Source organism: Manacus vitellinus, unplaced genomic scaffold, assembly GCF_001715985.3.
Source record: "Manacus vitellinus isolate BGI_N305 unplaced genomic scaffold, ASM171598v3 scaffold_2_pilon, whole genome shotgun sequence".
NCBI classification, from domain to species: domain Eukaryota; kingdom Metazoa; phylum Chordata; class Aves; order Passeriformes; family Pipridae; genus Manacus; species Manacus vitellinus.
Genome location: NW_021940208.1, coordinates 47418992 through 47440027, shown reverse-complemented (window position 1 = coordinate 47440027; position 21036 = coordinate 47418992). Strand labels below are relative to the sequence as shown.

At 36.7% G+C, this 21036-nt stretch overlaps 1 protein-coding gene across 1 annotated transcript in view; it reads left to right on the top strand.

Moving 5' to 3' along the window:
- Positions 1-21036, top strand: part of STK24 (serine/threonine kinase 24) — a 54520-nt gene that overhangs the window by 16539 nt on the left and 16945 nt on the right. The gene's annotated exons all lie outside the window — the stretch shown is intronic.

Here is a 21036-nt window from a genome sequence, read left to right as displayed (position 1 = left end):
CCAACATGAAAGACTGTTGGAGTAATAGTCAGCTCTTATAGGATAAGTGAAATAGAATATAGGAAAAAAGTCTGATGGGAATGCCACTTAGTAGTTTTTAAAAGTTATAATAACAATGGGGTTGAAAAAGAGAATCCAGCGTTCAAGTATGAACTAAGTGGGCGTCAACATTTTGTGAAGGTCATATGGCAAATGGTTGCTTTTCCTAATTGAAGTCTGTAGGGCTCTGAGCCCTGAATGGGTTTGACTGGATGAAAGTGTCATTAGTGATATTTGTGCTTATTGTTGTGAGGGGGACCCTCTGAAAATACTTGTAGTCTTCCACATCCCTTCTTCTGCCAAATGCAGTAGCCTATGAATTTTTCAACTTACATCAACTTTCTAAGATACTGTATTAATAGTGTCTATGTATGACTCCAGTTACTTTTGGAGTAAAGTACAGCTCTTTTTACATCTAGTAGAGTGTACAACAACTCATGTTTATTCAATGCTTTAGTTCTTTGTGGATGTATGTTGTTTGCAAGACTCTTGGTACTACAAAACTTTTGGTCTTCAAAACAAAAACCTCATTTCTTTATGCTGTTAAAAATTAATATGTGGTGGTTATTAGCTGATGCTGAAGTGGTAGAATGCAAAAGAAACATTTTACAGTTCTATTTGTTCTCTAAAGTAAGAGTCAGGGCTTGTTATTGGATAGCAACGATGTGTCATCATATACATATATACACACATACACTTAAAAAGGACCATATTAATATTTAAATGAATTGGTTAATATTTTTGACTAGAAATCTAGGTTTATTTGCTGCAAGTCTCTGATGAGAGCCAGGACTGTCATATGTAGTTCTAAGGGTCTGACCATCTTTTAGCTCTGTTTCTAACAGTGTAATAATCTATCACTGAGAATCTTCAACACATTAATCTTCCATGTCTTGAGCGATTAGGAGACATTATTTCTTCTGTGATTGGACAGTTTAGTACTAATTACAGGAAAGATTAATGTCTTCTCACAGAGAAAACTTCTTTGAAGTAAGCAAGTGGGAGAACAATAGGATCTTAGATTATGTTGCCAACCACTTCATCAATTATTGTTCTCTAAAGTCTGTGCAGCCTGATGTGTACTGACCATGTGTCTGGTGGATGTTGAAAAGAAAGAAGTACTGTTCATAGAGAACTCTTAATTTGACTTTTCTATACATAATGTTTGTTTGACAAATTGAAATTGTTGTTGGAACTGTTCCCTCTCTCTTTTTTTTTCCTTCTGGCTCTAGACCAGTCTTTGTTTCCCAAGGTGTCCTGTGTATTGTTTTGTAAGCTGAAGAGGTGTCTTTTATTATGTGGCAACTTTTTTTCTAATTACTCCCCTGGCAGACAAGTTTCAAGATATTGGGAAAGGAAATTTTCTGCCTCATTTGGAACACTGCATACTTGATGATTAGTGTTTTATGTCCCTTTCTAGAACAAGTTTCTGTAATTGCAGAATACCTGATCTGACATCCTTTAAAATATTTGACAGATTTTAAGAGGCATTCTGTATTTTCAGCAAAGGTGGTTAACAGACACTGCCATGAAGTCTTTTATAGGTAACTAGAATGCTTAGGGCTTGGGTTTTTTATGTTTGTTTATTTTTTGACATCTGAATAATTTGTCTTTGGGAAATCTTTATATTGTCCTTCATTATCTGCTATTCCACACCTTCTTCCATTAAGCTATGTCATTATACATGCCAGTGTGTTCAGGAACCTGTTGCTTGCAATTTTAGAAAGCTTGTATAATACCACTGTATTTGCCTGATATACACGGAAGTACAATTTGAAATAAGAATTAAAATTCAGCAAGTTAATGAAAGCTACTTAGTTCTAGAAATTTACTTTTTAAAAAACTATTTCGTTTCTAAATGCTTTCTAGAGTAAGGTGATATACTCCAAAGGCTGATTAAATTTTCTTATTCTACAATTTTCTGTATATCCCAATTTCCTATTTTCAGAAATGTGTTTGCTTTATAGCAATTTTTTTTTCATATGCAGAGAGTAAGCCATATGGACCTGTTTGTGTGAAGTATTGCTGCTTTAGCACAGTGAGTCTTAAATAAAAAGCAGCTTATTGCTCACACAGAGCAAGTTTTGCATTCCCTCTAGACTTTGTTCTTTGCATCTGTTGTTGGAGTTTTGTGTGTAGTTGCTGTGGTCAGTTCATTCAAATAGAGCGAAAGCAGTACTGAAGTGGGTGCCAGTCATCCTGGATGTAAACTTATTTGTGGTACATCTTTTTGACAGAAATCCAAAGATGTTTATATAAAACAGGAATGGAAATGCTCTTTTCTTAAGACAAAGTATTTTTAAATATGGTGTCTTCGTCTTGTCATTCTATTGCAACAAAGGTCTTTTGTCTACTATTAGGATATAGTAACTGGAATGCTGCTCTTAAAACATTTTGCAGTGTCATGGTTCATATGGGTGCAGATATCTACAGGGATTGCTGTTCCTTATCTGATATGGTGTGTTAAAAACCTGTATCAGCATTCTTTGCTGTTTTCCAAAAGAAAGGTTCATCTGTTCCATCTATGATCTGATTGAATGCTCCATGGATAAAAGAATTATAGGTCCTTTTAGATCTTTACAAAATTAATTCTTGAAACTTCTCTGGGTCTCTTTACTTCTTTAGATTTTAGGTTACAGCATCCACTGCCTTCCTCGTAATGGAATAGGGATTCTTTGTTCCTTGTTAATTTTTTTTTATATATCTTATAAAATTGACTGAAGTTTTTTGCTGTCTCTTCTGAGTTTTGCCATACTGTAACTCTTTAAAAGTATTGCTATGCTACTTACTTTGAAAGCTTTTATTCTGTCTAGGAGCCTTTGCATCTTATTCTGCTTTACCGATTTTTTCAAGAGCTAGTTAGATTTGGTTCCACGGTTGTTTCTCCTGTCCATTTTAGACCAAGTTTTTTGTAATATATTTTATTTCCAAGATTTAGATGCCTCTCTGATGATGTTTCTTCAGTTTTGTTAATAACTTTAATTACTGCTTTATTATAACTTCATAACATTTATATATTTCTCGATCTTGTGTTAATATTTAGAAATACCTAAGAGGAAATTAATTTGTCTTTATGCTTAAAAAGTTGAAGCTAAAGACCCTTGACTTTTTTACATATATATATATGTCCATAACTCTCAAAGCTGAGGTTAATATATGTATATGGACAAAAGCTGAGATCAATGTGTTATATATGTACATATACGTTAAAAATTCTTTAATTTCCTTTTTTTAGACTTCTATACAAAGGAATATAATGGCAGAGCAAGTGATCACTAAGTAGTTTCATCATTCGGTGTAACTAGGTACAAGTGATATCAAATTGGTATTGAACTAGTCTTACAGGGTGTATTTTAAAAAATATTACTGTCTAAGCTTGTATTTCTTCATCTTCCAAATGTATGTTTCTAGTACTCTTTGGAGCTTTTGAGATACTCTCTTGAACTGTTTAAATTTTTGATCCAAGTAGAATAAGACTTCACAGCATTAGTGAGACCATTCTTGGAATAATTCAGTCTTGGAATTCCAGTTCACAGTGTGGCTGGAAAACTGCAATGTAGTCAGTAAAGAGCCTCAGGAACAGTTTGGGATTTGGAAAGCCTGTATTCCAGAGGATTACTGAAGTTCAGGCTTGGTTTTGTTTTTCTGAAGAGATGGTTGGAAGTGACTCAGTGTGTATATATGAAAGCTTTTCTGTGTTTAAGTGCTGATAGTTTAGTGCTTTCTAATCTGTTATGCCAAAATATGACAAGACGTATTTGCTGAGTGGTCAAGGTAAGCAAATTTCATCTGATAACCGCACACTGTTTTGAAGGGAAGATAGCTTGAATATTGGAAAAGCTTGTATGAGGTGGATTTTATGTCGCTAGCAGGGGTTTTTTTGTGTGGTTTTTTTTTTGTTCGTTTGTTTGTTTTTAGATCAGTATTTGCTGAATTCTCGAGGAGAAAAGACAACGCAGAAAGAATCGTGTCTTGTCGATACCATCCAAGGAGTCTTTCTGCTGTGCCTTTTGCAACCAGACTTGTCTATCTTGTATTGACCTTTTTAGCCACCAGTGTGCTTGTAGCAAATGTGGGTAGAGCCCCTCCCAAATCTTCGTTCGGGAAGCCTAGCCATGATGATGATTTGCTGAATTGAAAGAAGCCTAAGCTTGCACACTTTAGGAGACTTAAGAACATTAATGGATGTTCAATAATCTTGCCTCAGCAATCTAGGTAACTTTGTGGGTGTTTATGTGTGACTTCAGTAAGTTTTAATTTGATGTTCTTTTGCTTTACAGGTTTAACTGGTTTACTTTAACATTTATGAGCATCTCTGAACTGATGTGACCTTAAATGTATGCTGTGGGTCAGCCAGAAGTTAATGGACTTGGTGCATTCTGTTGTCATTTGATATAGCAAGCAGCTTTTGGCAGGTTTCATCGTGCTTATTAGGGTGGAACAGAGATTTTTCCCATTTAGCATTAGGAATGTAGAATGCACTGCAACAGAGGCTGCTACCTCAGTGCAGGGAGAAGTGAATGTGTGAGTAGTTTCTTTATGTTCTGTCATTTATGCTGTGTGGCCAGCCCTATAACAGCAGCTAGTTCTCTTGCAGACTTGACTTTTTGCAAGCCACAGTCCTTGAACTTTGAATGGAGGTTAGAATCATAGAATCATAGGATTGTTAAGGTTGGAAAAGACCTTTTAAGATGAAGTCCAACCATCAACCTAACACCACCACGGTGTTCACCATGAAACCATGTCCTCATGTTTTTTGAATACTTCCAGGGATGGTGAGTCTGCCACTTCCCTGGGCTCTCTGTTCCAATGCTTTACAACCCTTTCCATGAAGAAATTTTTCCTAGTATCTAATATAAACCTCCCCTGGTGCAACTTGAAGCTGTTCCCTCTTGTCTTGTCTCTTTTTACCTGGGAGAAGAGGCTGACCTCTGCCTCAGTACACCCTCCTTTCAGGTAGTTGTAGAGTGTGATATGGTCAACGCTGGGCCTCCTCTTCTCCAGACCAAACAGCCCCAGATCCCTCAACCACTCCTCATCAGTCTTGTGCTCCAATCCCTTCACCAGCTTCGTTGCCCTTCTCTGAACTCATTAAAAAAAAGCTGTAACTATCTCTCATTTTGCTTGCTACGATTGCATCCATGTTGTCATCATTGCGTTTTTGAGGGGTTGTGGCTTCTGACCAAAGCCAGATGGAATTGTTTTATCCTGTAGGAGTTCCTGCAGCTGAAATGACAGGAAGGCCTGGAGTGCAGATTCTCTGTTATTGTGGCAATGACAGAAGAACAAAATGAAGCCCAGGTTCCTGGGCCAGTCCCTATTCTGGTATGCTTGCTTTTCTTCTGAAGCTGTTGGTAACCTCTGTTCTCACTAGGCAGCAGTAGCCTTCAGAGAAGTTGCATGGGTGTTGCCTTCATTTGTCTGTAGTAAATGCAGATGTGACATCTGGCTGGACAGCCCAGAAAGAGGTAGCAAGAAGGATTGTGTAATGGTTCTGATAGGCTCTCAGATCTAGTCAGTCTACTGGTTGAAAGAATGAGTTTTAATTGATGCAGCTCCTAATGGCCATAATAAGACTAAGATAAAAGGATGCCAAAGAATCCATAAACTCTATTTCTAGCATGCATGGTCTAGTTGTGAGGCCCTATTTTCATATTTAAAGTAGTTTGGTCCCTTCTTATTTCTAATTGTTACCTTGCAACTCTGAATCTTTGTGGCCTGTAGTCTTTACTACTTCTGTCTCTCCCTGTAGTCATTTGTTGTGCTCCTACTGAGAAAAAAGTCCCTTGTTTGCATTATCTTTAAATAAAGATACTGTTTTGAATTGTGACTCTAGAAACTTGTCATTCCACTACTTTCCTTTAGCAGTCCAATGGTTTATTATCACTTTCTGAAATCTGCATCATATTGCCCTATTTTTTCACGTCTGTTGAAAAATCTGTCTACTAAACAAAGGTGGCTTCAAGAATTTTCCTGTTCATCAGTTAATCACTGTTAATCAGTTCTGTGCTTTTAGTCTTCTATGACTAAATAATTCTTACTATACAAGTGTATCAAGGTTGGGAAGCATCACTAGTATGTCTCAAAGAAAATGGAGAGTTTGTACTAATTATGTTTGTATAATGTTTGAACACTTAACTGTATCACGTCATTCTGATCTTATTTTAAATCCAAATTTAGAAAGCTTAATGTAAAATATCAGTTCTTGAAAGTAATATGTTTGTGTTGTGCTGCTTGTGATGGCCTTAAAAACTGCCTCTATACTGCTCTGATTGCTGACTTCTATATGGTATGAAATACTCTGTGCATAATTTCACATCTTGGTATCTGTCTTTAGGCAGATCTAACAGGTATGAAAAATAGGCAGCAGCAGTATCTCGTTCCCCACCCTGCTTTCATATTCCTGCCATTTTACTTGTGTGGGATCTGTTGACTGCATAATGACTTGGTTCACCTGGGAATCAAGCTTCCTCAATGTCTTCTGTTCCTTCCAAGAATAACCTGGCTCTTGAAAAGACCAAACCCCAAACACTAACAGATGAGCCAACTCCGACCCCTGGCTTCGGAATTGCTAGTTCTGGTGCAAAAAAATAATAAAAAAAGTGGTGGAGTCAGTTGGCCTAAAAACTGGGGGGAGAAAAAAGGACCACATCTTGCTTCTAGAGTAGCTGTAACATGAGGTCTTCTGTTTAGTTTGGCCATACAGATCAGGAGGACATAGCATTGCTTTCTAATAGTATGTGATCTTGTTTATGTCAAATGTCCTTCTGTATCTTGTGTGTTAGCTGCTACACTCATTGCTGCAGGCCTGAGATATCTGAAAAGGGAGTATTAGTATGGCATCTAGGTGCAAGCTTTTTGCTGCTGCTGCAAAAGGGAAATCCAACTCTGCCTTGCAACTGGCCACATTGAACTTTCAATGAAATGGTTCAGCTCACTGAGCAGGCCAGGGACTAATCACATTTTTTTATTTGTATTTTTATTGTTTTAATTTTTTTTTAAGGGTGGGAGGATTATATACTGATGGTGCAGACTGGTCTGTGTTTTTAAGGGAGCACACACTGTTCATGAAGCTTCTTTGATTAGCCAACAGTACTGCTGAAAAAAGAGAACTTGTGTATGTGTTTGTGCTCAGATTTAGGTGCATTAGTTTTGTGGGCTGGTTCTCCATTTTGTTTTCCAAATAGACTTCCTGGCACAAGGCTTTTCAGCTAAAATGTATTTTACTGCACCGTCAAATGGCTACCAGTCTATTGATCTGTTGTTCTCATGAACCTCTAAAACATTTGCCATTTTGATTGAAAACTTCTTTACCTACCCCTATCATAATCTGTTGCTCTTATGTAGTTATATAGTTATGGTGTTTGTGTCATATCTTAAATGTGAACATGAGGTAGTTTGTATTGCTCAGTTACCTTTCTTTTACTTAGGTATTCTTTGTCATTTATAGTTCTTTGGGTCAAATTAATTATTCTAAATCTCTGTATGGAGACAGTTGTATAAAAGCAGAAGAATCACATTCTTTACGTACATAAGAGAATATTATGGTGTGTTGAAGAGCATGTTAGTAGGCATTTTAAAGTGATTAAATGTAGAACTTTCGGGAACTGTTATTTTGAAAAAGTTGGTTAGACTCAAATTACTGAACTTCAAAAGGGAAATTTCACAGTGTACAGGTTTATGGACTGTGTTAGTTCTAAAACATTGTGGTTCTTGTATTCAGAAGCCAGTGTTTTCAAACAAATTCTTAAGGTTCTTTTGGTCTAGTTTTCATTATACCATTAAATTTTAAGCTCTTGTGTAACAGTTAGGATAAAAATAATCATTTGGAGGTGCTGAGGTTTTCTCCCTCTCTGCTTTCTTCAACAGTTCCTTGAAACTGCAACTTGTAAGAAAGAAGAGCATAGAGGAGGAAGATGGAATGGAGATGAGTTATGTGAATTGAAAGTGGTTTTATTTTTTACCTATAATTAGAGGTCAGGGTAAGAGTTGTAAAGAGAAAAAGTGGAAAATAATAAGAATTTTACAGAAAAATTATGTGTTTTACAGGGACTGAAATGATGAGCTTAACAGAAGTCTGAGTTGAAAATCCTGAGATATTCTAGGGTTGATTTGTACAAGTTCATTAGTAGTAAAAGTTTGGAAGAATGATTGGCCTATGAGTGTTCTGTAAAGGGAGTAGTGGAATTTAATAGCATTGTGAGTGCAAAAGGGGTGGGGAAAAAGGATTAAAGCTTTACAGGCTGCAGAGCAGGGGTGCAAAAGATCTTGGAAGTTGTGGTAAGTGGTAAAAAAAGGATTAAACTGATGGGTGAACTGATACTTCTGCTAAGAAGTAAATTTGAGTTGTACCTTTCATTTTGAATTTAATTTGATGTAATGGGTAAACAGGAACAGATGTAAGCATTAAAGCAATTGTATTTTTGGACAATGGAAGTGAAGGGATTCTTGTGCATTGTATTTGCTGTTGGAAGTTTGTTTCTGGTATAGAGAAGGGAGTAATTCATAAATGTGCTGAGCACTATTGAGGTGAATTACTCCAGTGAAAAAGGTTTGAGATACATAGGTGACATTTTTTTGGGAGGGGGAGTTACTAATCTCAGTATTCACTGGATGCAAAGTTCATTTGTTAGTTCTACTTTAGATGTGGTGCAATTTATCTGAAATAAAGAATTCTGTGAACTAATGCTGATTTACTTTCCTTCCGATTTCATGATTTGCTTTTGCTTCTAATTTCCCATTTTGTGACCTGGTACAGTTCATTAATAATCATTTGATGTATCACTCAGTAAAATTCAGTTCCATAGGGAGCTTTGATTATGGGTTACATTTCTTGTATTTCTTGCCTTCTCAGTGACTATTCATAAGAGGTGAGTTGATGAATTGTTGGGATTCTCATAAAACCACATAAGTCACTCATTAATCTTTGTCTACCTCTATAAATGGACTTCCTGGGAAATCTGCCACAGATTGCAGTTAGCTTTTTTCCCCCATAAGGCAATGGCTCAGTAGATGTGGTTATGAAGTAGTTATTTGCTTGGTGGACAGGGATGGGAATGGAAGGATGACTGTTGTCAGCCCCACTGAGTAATCAAAAATGTAACTGTTAAAAGGATAAGAGTTGTAAGGGACCGGATTTTTTCACTCTCCCACCAGTGTTTTATGAAGTAGGAAATTGGAAAATGGCTGTAGGCAGGTGGGAAGAGAAAGAATATGGACTTGTGTACATTTAGTGTTCTGAAGAAGTGGTTGCCCACTCCTTTATGAAGTGAAATGTGTACTATTTTTCTGTTGTTGTGTGAGTTTTTTGTGTTTACTAGCTAGGGGCTGGTTTTGCAGCCAATACAAGAAATACATGTCTATTTGCTTTTATTGTAATATACTTTGTTAGAAGAGTTATAAACCCAGATCGCCCAATAGTTTGCAGCTCTGGAAAATCACGTGCTTAATATGACATGCCTAGGCTTGTGACAGCTGGGCTATAAGGAATCATTTCTGTGGTGGAAGGGCATGTGCCCAGGAAATGTGCCAAAGAAGCTGTGAATATGAACACTGTTAGAGATGACTCACACAAGGGAAAACATGGAGCTTGTGGCTTTAGCATGTTGGCATGCAAACACAAAAGTCTGCTAAATGCTCTGCAGAAGGAATCTTTTGTCAGTACCATGACAGAACATTCATTGTTGTTTTTATTCCTAGCAAGCGGTTCTGCAAGCTCTGTTACAAATAGCTTGTGGCAAAAATTGTGCATTTAAGGATTAATTGTATACTGCTGTGATAATTGCAAGAGGTAATTGTTGACGAGTGTCTGCTGCGTTAAATTGTAGAATACATTGACTAGAATGTATCTCTAGAAATGAAAATGTGATATTTTTTTCTTGAGATCTCATGAAGGCAGGAGTTTCAGAGTATTGGAAAACGATTCCAAAGGCAAACAGCTTCTTTATACATATATACATGTATTAAATACTGTATACTGAGACGGTCCTGCTTAGTCTGAAAAATCATGTTACCTATGTTTTTCATGGAGTTCATAGTGTCCAAACTTGAATGAACAGTTCTTCTCTTTCTTTAGTTTCTGTTCTGCCTTGGCTACCTGGCAGATGCCTTTATTTTTTCCTTTGTGGTTGAACAAGTTAGATGGCTGACAAGCCTTGAATAAAGGACATAAATGCGCCACATGCAAAACCACAATGATTTCTTTGATTGCAGGGACCTTTTGGCCAGCTTGCAGTAAGGACTTGTGTTTAGAAGAGAACCTTTGGGCTCATCTGTATCTCCCCTCAAAGGGATGGCAGCCCGAGGACAGCTAGCATTCATCCTGACGCCAAGACACTTCAAAGGAGGTAAGCGCCTCAGAAATGATCCCCAGACAAAATACTTACCAGTCCTGCACCCCAGCGTGGTAATATTCTTTACTACAGCATTACCATCATTCATGGCTCCTTCGTGAAAATTTTTTCAGAACTCTGTGGGGCCTTATCAGCTGCTTGCAGCCCCCTTAAGATTCACAGAGATGTCCATTGCTGTCAGTCATCCTTGTCCACTTGCTTAAGAATGTGTCCGCAGTGGAAGGGAAAAGGACATTTTAAACCTCTTGAGTTTGTATACAGACATGTGCTCCCCTCCTTCCCTTACATTTTTATTTTCATGTTTTGGATGAGGTTCAAACTTGAGCTTTTTTTAGTTCACCATCCTTAAGGTTAAAGTCAGAAGGGAAAAAAAAGAAACCAAACCAAAAAAAAAAAAACAACCAAAACCAAACCCTGCTCACTCCACGTGATTTTAAAAAGTTTTTTAATAGATTTCTGAATGATTCCTTTATGTCCAGACGATTTCCACCGAAATATTTTTGTGTTTGAATTTCTATTGAGCATTATTACAGAAAAGTTCTGTAGAAATGAATTATCGCTTTTCATTTTCCTGGGGGAAAATGTGTCCTTAGAAAATTTTTTTCCTCGTTAGGGATGCTACCTAGATGCAGCAGAGTTTGTCTTCCAAATACCTATGGAATAATAATTTAATAGAAAAAGCAATTTAAAATAAACAGAAGTTTACTTTGACATCAGAAATTTAAACACAAAATTCCTATGGTAGCTTTTATAAATTTATTTTAATTTTTTTACTAAAAGCGGACTTTTCAGGGGTGGTTTTCGCCTCTTCTCCACCTAATTCTGGATCTCAGCTCTAGATCTTTCTTTTCACTTTCTTACTCCAGTAAGTGTTATATGAAGCCCACTAAGAATATGAGTGGAATTATAAGGAAGAACTTGGCTTTTTGTTAAGTTGGGTTTTTTCTTTTTTCTTCTTTTAATGGGAATATTTGGACATGTAGTAGGCCATTAGTGAATATGAGTTATATGTTTACTGAATAAATACTATTTTTTTTTTTCTAAGGATGTGGATTTGGAGAGCATAGTTGTATAGTTGGCACTCAGACCATTTAAGCTTTATCTGTTAGTAAGTCTTGTAAAGTTTTACCTTGTTTTTATCACTACTGATGGGAATATATTATTTAGCTATTAGTTTGACTTCTTTAAGCTTAAGAGATTTCTGATTATGTAAGGCACTTTTAATATCTGACATCTAGCCATTCTTGCTGGGCTCCACCACATAAATACAAAGGTTCTGTAGATTGTAACTTAAATATATTGAGGTAGTAAAGAAGTGGGTTGTCCTCTAAAATAATACGGTGCCTAATTTTACACTTATATATCTTTGGAAGAGATTTGCCTATGGATATTATGAATGACTTCCAGATCATCCATATTTAAAATGTTTACAGGTGCTGGCTATGTTGATAGATTAAATTAGCTTCAGTTTTGCTTGACTCTGTTCAAAAGCCTGGTTGTTGGTTTTTATATGTTGGGGGTTGGTTTTTTGTTTGTTTTTTTGTTTGGTTTCTTTATTCCCCAAATGAGTCTATGATTCTTTTGCAGTAGTCAGTTTCCTTAATTTCACTGGAAAATTTTCTTTTGTAATCTTTTACACTTCATTTATTGTTTAACTCTAGGAATTTGGATTTTTTCCCCAATATATAATTTTTCCCAATGTCTTATTTCTATACCACATCTTCTGGTGTTCAGAGGCAAAACAAATATTCAAATTTAAAGAAAGAAACTTTCAAAAAGCTGCAAATCTTTTTCTGGGAATTATTCTAACACTTCTTTATCTCTGCAAGGAATTACTGAATGTGCCAAAAATGAGCAGTAGTGCACTGAAACTTGTGTAAATTTTACCAGGTTCATTCTCTTCCTTTAAGACAAGCTATATTAAAAATGTAGCTTTTAAAATGTAGTTTTCTTTATTAATGGGTTGCCCTCCCCTGTGAGCAGATGAGAAGAAAACAAAGGCACCTTTTATTTCCTTTACTTGAGCTGCCTTTTAGTGTCAGTGAAAGTGGTTTTGTTTGAGTTTTTTTGGTGGGTTTTTTTTTGTTTGTTTGTTTTTTGGGTGTGTGTGTGTGTGGTTTTTATTCTGGGTATTTCTAAATAAATTTGGTCTTATGCCTTCTTGTCTAGAAATTCAGCAAAGAAGAGTAGAAACAGGGCTGAGAATTGCTAGACTGCTTTCTAGTCTAAAATAAAGTATCTGCTAATGGACATTCTGGTAAAATGAGAGAGCTAGCTATAGGCAGGAAGTGTTATATTGGAGTCTCTGCAATTCATGAAATACTTGAAGAATTCCTTTTAAAGGTAAATCTACTTATTGCTTCATCAATTTTTCTTGGAGGGAACCGATGCTCAAAGCAACATTCTTTCTCTTTGGAGCCTTTCAAATTGATAGAACTCAGTCATTCATTTAGGAAGCAAAATCAGTTTTGACGTTTTTCTTTAGTAGTATACAAGATTATCTACTTCAGCATGGCTAGACTTTTAGTCATACTTTCTTGATGAATAGTTTATCCTAATCTGTGTTTTATAACATCTGCTTCTGCTCCTCTTATACTTCAAAACCCCAAAGCAGGATATTAATTTACAAGGTTAAAGATGGCTAATTCATTGCATCTGTTGGTGTTTCAGTACTTTTGCGCTTTTTAAAGAAAATGGGACAGTACTTGAAGACTCTGCTCTAAAACATGGACTGTTGTGACAGGAGGGGGAGGGAGAGGGCAGTTTATCCAGAGGATGTCTTTGGTGGCTAAAGAAACCTAGGTACTTGTAATGTTGTTATCTCATAAGATAGTTTCTCTTGTTCTTTGAAATCAACAGTTGTCTTTCCGTGCCGTCTGACTTCCAGGTGCTTTGAAACAAGTGTCTTTAGAAAAATAATACAGTTTGGTTTTACTTAATGAAATCTGTAATGACATAAGCAAATAGCTTTCTCCTTTCTAAAATGATACACCAGTCTACGTAATTTTGCATTGTAGTTGTAGGAGGAACTAGGTGGAAGAACATTAGCAGATGAATAGATTGTCAAAGAAAAGTTCAAGTGAAGGATTAGGTGCACTGTGGAACTCCATGTGCTTCCTAGGAAGTATTGGAATAATGCTGTTATTCTTATTCATTGTTAATGAGGCTGAAAAATTTTCTGTTCCTTCAGATATGGAGAAAAAATTATAGTACTTGCTGGGATTGCCTTCAAGAACAAGCTATACTGTCTTAGAAAGGTGGTATGAATTAGCACCAAAAGATTTTTTTTTTCTGACTTTGTCTTCTGTGAAGACAGCTCCAAAATCTTTTGAAAACATTGTAGCCTTTCTTGATAGCTGTAAACAGTCACAGGACCCTAGTTTTGGAGTGATAGGATCAGTTCGTCCATTTGCAGTGGAAAGGGCTTGATTTACTACTTAGGGGAACAGAATTGGGTACCCATAGTGTTTAAATTGGAGTGTCTTTTTGGAGAAACTTAACGTAAATAAACTACTTCTGCTGTCAGTGATTCTATCCTTTGTCACATCCTTACTGTCTGTCAAAAGAGTTATTATATGGCATTGAGCAATCCACCTGGCATCTGGGTAGGCTGGTTGAAGTTCAGGGGTTCCTTGCTTACCTCCTCTGTACAAGGACTGTGTGCTGGAAAGAGTGGAATGGGAGCAGATAGTGATACACTATTCATTCTGTGCCGTTAACATATGGGGTCTTGTTCTGGTTAGATTTAAATTGAACCAGTAATATATATAGGCAATATTTATAACTAGTCAAGAAAATGACAAGAATTGAGGCCTTGAGGTAGATCTGTATGTATTCCTTGGCCAAACCATACATTTACTGAATAACAGTAGTAGTCACCTTGTACTGTTAAAGAATTCGATTTTGCCAGTTGGTATCTGTTCTAATACTAATCTCTAAGTCTAGAAATTGAACAGTCAACTATTGGAAAGTTTGCAAATCCTGATTAATTTCAAGGATCTAATGGCAATGCATCAACTCATAGGTGTCTTCTCTCTTAAGCCTAAAATAGTTACTTTCTTGTGTATGTATTATTTGTTATGATAGGATAAGCTCCAGGGAAAAGACATTTAAAATATTTTGGAGGTCTTGATACTTACTGATACATGTTTTCAGATTTGATACAGTTGATGACCTTCAGTAGTGTTGTGGGAAGGTTTGGGAGCAGGAACCACAAATACGTAAATGCCATTTCCTGTCACTGCCTGAATGCATCATTTATGGCATCATACAAAACTTTATTTTTTTCTGATTGATCTGTATCTGCATATAGTCTCACCAACGTCCATGTGCGTTAATAAATAATGAGAGCTCAAATGCCAGGGTGTGCCTGTTCTTTGTCCTGGATAATAAGACAGGTTTACTGTTGTTACTTGGTGTTGGAAGGAGATGGTGAATGAATAAGATGGTGCCTGAAGCTGAGCTTGATGTTGGAGAAGAGGAAGGTATTCTGAAGAATTTGGATATATGGGTGATCGTATTCCTTAAGGTGTGTTTCTCTTTGGTTAATCATTCCTTCCTCTTTTTATGAAGGGTGTTGGGGTGATGAAGGTTTTCAGATGCATTTTAAACAGATGGTTTTGTGCTTCTGTCTTCAGTGGATTGCACAGCTTATTTTGGAGCTGGCCCTTCTTTTCTGGGGAGTGTGGGGTGGATGAAAGCATCTTTGGCATTACGTGGTTCTGCCACCTGGTGGCTTTGTCGAGCAGCAGGGGCTTCAAATGCGTGGTTAAAAGCACAAGGGTGAATAAATCCTGAAAAAAATCCTTTCTGTCAAAGATAGAGGGAATGAGTTGGCAGGGTGACTTAAAGTAGATATGGAAGACAAGTTTCATGGTCTGTGCATCATGTTTTTGAAGTCAGGCATCTAAGAATCAGTATGCAAGTATTTAAGAAGCTTCTGGTAGCTAAAGTTTTCAAACTTCTTCATGTCTTTATATATGAAACAAACAGAGAAAAATCTCCACGAGTAGTGGTACCTACCTGTAGCAGGAATGCAATTTATAGAGGTTACACTGTTGTATACATTGCGTATCTCAGGGTTCTTTTGATCTGGTTTCTTATGCTGGAGAATTATGAATTGATACTAAATTTATACCAGTATTGAAATATAAGACTCTGTTGCTTGCCCTTATTACTTTGGCATAACTGAGATGTTTATTAAACAAAGTATCACACATCATGTTATGCAATGCATTTCAGTTTTGGAACTAGTTTGTTCTTTCCAGAGTACTTTGAGGTTCTGTCCAAGGTATTCTGTTTCTCTTTTTCAATACTCCAGGTTTTTCTACTAATCCAGTGATAGTAAAACTTTTAGTACATAGATCAACTTATGCTAGTTCTTATTTTGATTAGCGAATCTGTTGGGTTATTTCAATCAAATACATAATTTATAGCTTGTTCATGTAAGTTAAAATGCTTGTAAATATAGATTCTAAGTGGAATTTGGACGTGGCTTATCTCCGTAACTAAGCAAGCTTTTTATGCATGTTTATAAATACCCTCTGTTCTGATAATTGTGTACCATAAATTTAAGGTGAGAAACACCTTTTCTCACAGTGGATTTAAGATGGGAAATTCTCTTTCTCACAATAGGTGGGGAGTAATTAGAAACAAACATAAGCTCACTGTCATACTGATATTTTCAAATTGCACAGATCACTCAGTGTGCTTACTTCCAAGTCCTTCTGGTCCTTCTCTTTTGTGACTCAGTGTTATGGTTTCCTCTGCAATCACTTCTTCACTAAAGAAAGGTGATTTAGAAATATTTTCATCAATACATACTTAACTTGATTGCTTTAGGTCAGTCTCTCCTGTATAGTATCACAGTCCTAAAAAATGTGTATGTTCTTCATGTAGAAGAAAAAGAAATAAAAAGTATCTCTCAATGTTTATTCAGATTTTTTTTTTAACTTCATAAGGACTTATAAACAAACATTTTGATCTTGATTACTTGTTTCTGTATGTCTTCTATACTTGTCTGATTTTGGTTAAAATGTGCCTTTGAGAATCTATAGATGGAGGGGTTTTTTGTGCATGGCCTTTTTTTTTAGTGTATAGTCTTTGATTTTTACATTTTAGATATTCTTTACCTGCTGTAGCTGTACTTATTTTGCAAATACTTTCATGATATAATCGAGGAAACTTCATTAGAGATAAAGCTGCTATTGTAAGGTTTTTTGGGTGGTTCCAGAGTTAAAATCAGAAGTCAGACCTCAAGAAGAGCAACCACAGTTTGGAAGGGATTTACAGAAACTGTCTTTTTGTAACAGAACTTCTTTTAGATTCCAAAGCTGTTAGTTATCTCAGTTTCATGGCATCAGAGGAAAACCTCTTTTTCTTACTGTGAAAAAGGCAGTGTTCCACGTGCCCTCATTAATGTGCTCGTCTAAGCTTATAGAGAAATAATAATTCTAAATTTGGATTGATGACTCACCTGGCTTCACTGTATTTGGAAGAAAATTCAGTGCTATGTTGTGGCTGATGCTTAAAAGAAGAAAACTGGTCTTATTTCAGATCTTAAAATGGAGCACTGAATGTTGCTGGTGTCAGTATATAAATGTAGTATCTTCTTCAAAATATAAGTGATTATGTGTAATATATAATTACTAATCTAGGCTATGGAAGAAAAATTTAGTGCTTTTGGTGTTCTTTTTGAGAGCAAAAGTGGAAAATATATGCAGAAGAAAGTGAAAAGTTCAGGCAAAAAAGAATTTGGGCAGCTTTAAAAAGGAAAGCGACAGTAGGTGTTATGGAATGTGAAGCATGCCAGAGATACTGAGAAAAGAAGGAAAGAAGGAGGCCTGTTGCTGTGGTGATGCCGAAGTCAATTGATAGTAGCACTCTACTTGCCTTGTGCTGTTGTTACAAGGCATTATATTGGGTTTACATGGCAAGGTTTTGGTAGCACAGGACCCACAAGGGTGGCTTCTGTGAGAAGCTGCCAGAAGCTTTCCCCGTGTCCGATAGAGTCAGTGCCAGCCAGCTCCAAGACAGACCCGTCGCTGGTCAAGGCTAAGCCCATCAGTGACTCTGGCAGCACCTCTGAGAAACAGATTTAAGAAGGGGGAAAAAACTCACAACTGCAGCTGGAGAGAGGAGTGAGAATAAGTGGGAGCAACAGCCCTGCAGATCCCAAAGTCAGTGAAAAAGGAGGAGGAGGAGGAGCTGCTCCAAGTGCTGGAGCAGAGATACTGCTGCAGCCCATGGGGAAGATCATGGTGAGGCAGGTTGTCCCCCTACAGCCCATGGCAGTCCATGAGGGAGCAGAAATCCACCTGCAGCCCATGGAGAACCCCATGCCAGAGCAGGTGGATGTGCCCAAAGGAGGCTGGGACCCTGTGGGAAGCTCACACTGGAGCAGGCTCCTGGCAGGACCCATGGCCCTGTGGAGAGATGAGCATGCACTGGAGCAGGTTTGCTGGCAGGACTTGTGATCCTGTGGGGGACCCACATTGGAGCAGCCTGTTCCTGAAGGACTGCACCCCATGGAAGGGACCCATGCAGGAGCAGTCTGTGAAGAGCTGCAGCACATGAGAAGAACTCAAGCTGGAAAAGTTTGTTGAGGACTGTCTCCTGTGGGAGAGACTCCACTGGAGCAGGGGAAGATTGTGAGGAGTCCTCCCTCTGAGGAGGAAGGAGCAGCAGAGACAATGTGTGATGAAATGATCACAATGATCATTTCCTGTCCCCCTGTGCCTCTGGGGGTGAAGAGGTAGAGAAAATTGTGAGTGAAGTGAAAACTCAAGAAGGGGGCAGGGCAAAGGGTTAAGATTTGGGTTTTAAGATTTGTCATTATACTGCTCTGATTTGACTGGTAATAAATTAAACTAACTTCCCCAAATTAAGTCTGCTTTGCCCATGAGGTTAATGGGTGAATGATCTCTCCCTGTCCTTGCCTCACCCCACGAGCCTTTTGCTATATTCTCTCTCCTATGTCCAAGCTGAGGAAGGGAGTGACAGAGTGGTTCTGGGGGATACCTCGCATCCAACCCACCACAGGCATAAAGTCAGTATATGTAGGTTGTTGTCTCTATGATGAAATATATATTAAAAAATTTGTTACTACTGTCTCACCAAAATAATTTACTTGTGTCTTTTGGTGTGCAGATTTTAAATAAGAAAGCTGAAAAACCAAAAAAATCCAGCAAGAATTAGTGAAAGGTGATAGTAAGGTTTGCTACCTTAGTAATGACATCTGTTCAGAATCTTCATATGAATGATGAAAACTGAAAAAAACCCCCCAAATATCAATAAAATTGAGTAATATTTCTGTGGCATGGAGGAACCATAGGAAACGAAAAATGACTTTGAATCTAAGACTACAGATAAAAAGATGGCATGATTGTAATAGATTGCTATTACTTAGCTGCACACTGGGATACAGATACAGTTGTGTGTATTTCTTAACTGCATTTCCATACTTCACTTGTCTTCAAATGTAGGATTACTGAGTGTACTGGATCCACAGCTTTTGTACTGTAAATTCAGACATGTGGCCTGAAGCAGTTGATGATGAAAGTTTCAGGAGCAAAGACTAAGCAAACTAGAAAAAGAATTGAAAGGATAAATGATGATTTTAAAAAGACTGTGAATAATATAACTTTTAGTTGTGTAATTGTGTTACATAATTTTGTAACTATGTAATTAAAATGATATCCTTAAATATTTTTGTTTGTTATTTTCTGCCTCTAATTTCTAATTTTCAGCTGGGGAATTTAGTAGCTAGTTTTATGGGGAGTTTCTCTTTTGGGAAACTATATTTTATTTCAAGTTGTTAGCTCATTAAAATCATGAGGTAATTGAGGTAATAGAAAAGGGAAGATGCATCTCTTGTTGATCTCTAGGTGAGGTGGTGTTGTGGATGTTTGTTTTTCTTTCTTTCTTCTGTTTGTTTTTGGTATTTTGTTGGGGTTTTTTTGCCTTTTTTTGAGAGGGTGACGGATTTTATTTGTTCTACCTTGCTCTTTCCCATCCAGGCATTTCCAGTGAACTAAAAGGTAGTGATACAATTGACATGTTTGTTTTTAAGTTATTATTAACATTAAATGTAAATTTTGCAGTCATGAAGTTTGAATATTCAGGGAATTTCATGCAGCTCTAAAAGACATTTTATCAGACTGAAATAAAATATATATATAAAATTTTGATCAAATTTAGTAAGATTTTTTAAGACGAAGTTACTTACTATACGACACTTCTCAGAAACATTCTTGTTGAAACTGTTAGGACCTGGAGCCTTGAAGGGACAGGTAAAATCTGAAAAACTCTTAGCAGCAAAATAAGTATTTCAGTACTGCAGGGGACTGTCTCAAGATGAGTTACAGTTCTTGAAATATCCATGGTGTCTGCAGAAAGTAAACATCAAGATGTAGATACTGAGATAGATAATATTTTTTAATGACTCTTCCTAAAAAATGTGTTCCGGCTCTTTTAAAATGTTTTTAACAAGACTGTGTTTGTTAAATAACATGAGTTGGTTCCTGAAGAAAGGTATCTAACTTTAGCTGAGTCTGTATGTTAAAAACAGTGGATAATGAAGGAACCCAATCCAGGGTCTTACCTAGAAATAATACAATATATATAACTGGAGGTAGGAAAGAGGTGCATTCTGAGATGAGAGAGGGGACAGATGCAGTGGAACTACAGATATAATAATGACTAAAAAGTGTTAGTGAGTCCTAAGGGCTAAAATTTTAATCCCCCAGGGGATTTAGAAGTTACACTCTGTAATACATTTATCACTTTTCTAAAAATTTTAATCCATCTTTATAGATGAATATTCAGACTCTAAGCTGCCTTGGCTGTGAGCTGTTACTTTTACATGAAGTTTTATTCTGTAGGATAAAGTAAATGAATATTGTTGCTATTTATGTGCTCCTTGCTCTGACAGACATCTATTTTTTTATGCTAGAAGTCTTGTGAAAGTTTGGTACATACCACAGAGTTAAAACTAACAAAGCTTAATATAACCTGATTATCATAAAAACTACACCAAAACCTAGTATGTTCCATGCAGCAAGTTCATTTGAATATGTTTTTGGTAGATCTGTGGCCTCTATGTATATCAAGGCTGGTACTGCAAGTAAAAGGTGAACTGCTTCTCTTAGTGTATTTGGGAATAGGATGCTGCAAGGAGTAGAAGGAAATGATTGGGTCCAGTCTCTCTCTTAGCATACTGTATTGTGTATCTTGTGTTGAACAGAACTGTAATATGTACCAAGCTTTCCTTTAGAAATATAGTAGCTTGATGTTGTTAGCTTTTATTTTGCTAGCTGGAGCTAGTAAATTGCTGTAGTCAGCTTAAATAATCTTTATTACTACTTGGCTTCACGTTTCTCGAACACAGTTGTTCAAAATTCTGTACCATACATCAACTGCGTAAGCATTAGTGGAGAAAACTTACAGGTATTCTTCGCTAGGTCAGAGACAGATTACTGTTCAAGACAATGAAACAATGCAGAAATGTGAAGAATAAATTCTAAATTAAATTTGACCTAGACAGGGTTTAGGCTTGTTCAAGAAAATAGTATGAAGTATCTGTACAAATAAAAATAATAAACAAAATCAAAAATTTTCTAAGGAAAGGAATAAAACTGTTTTATGT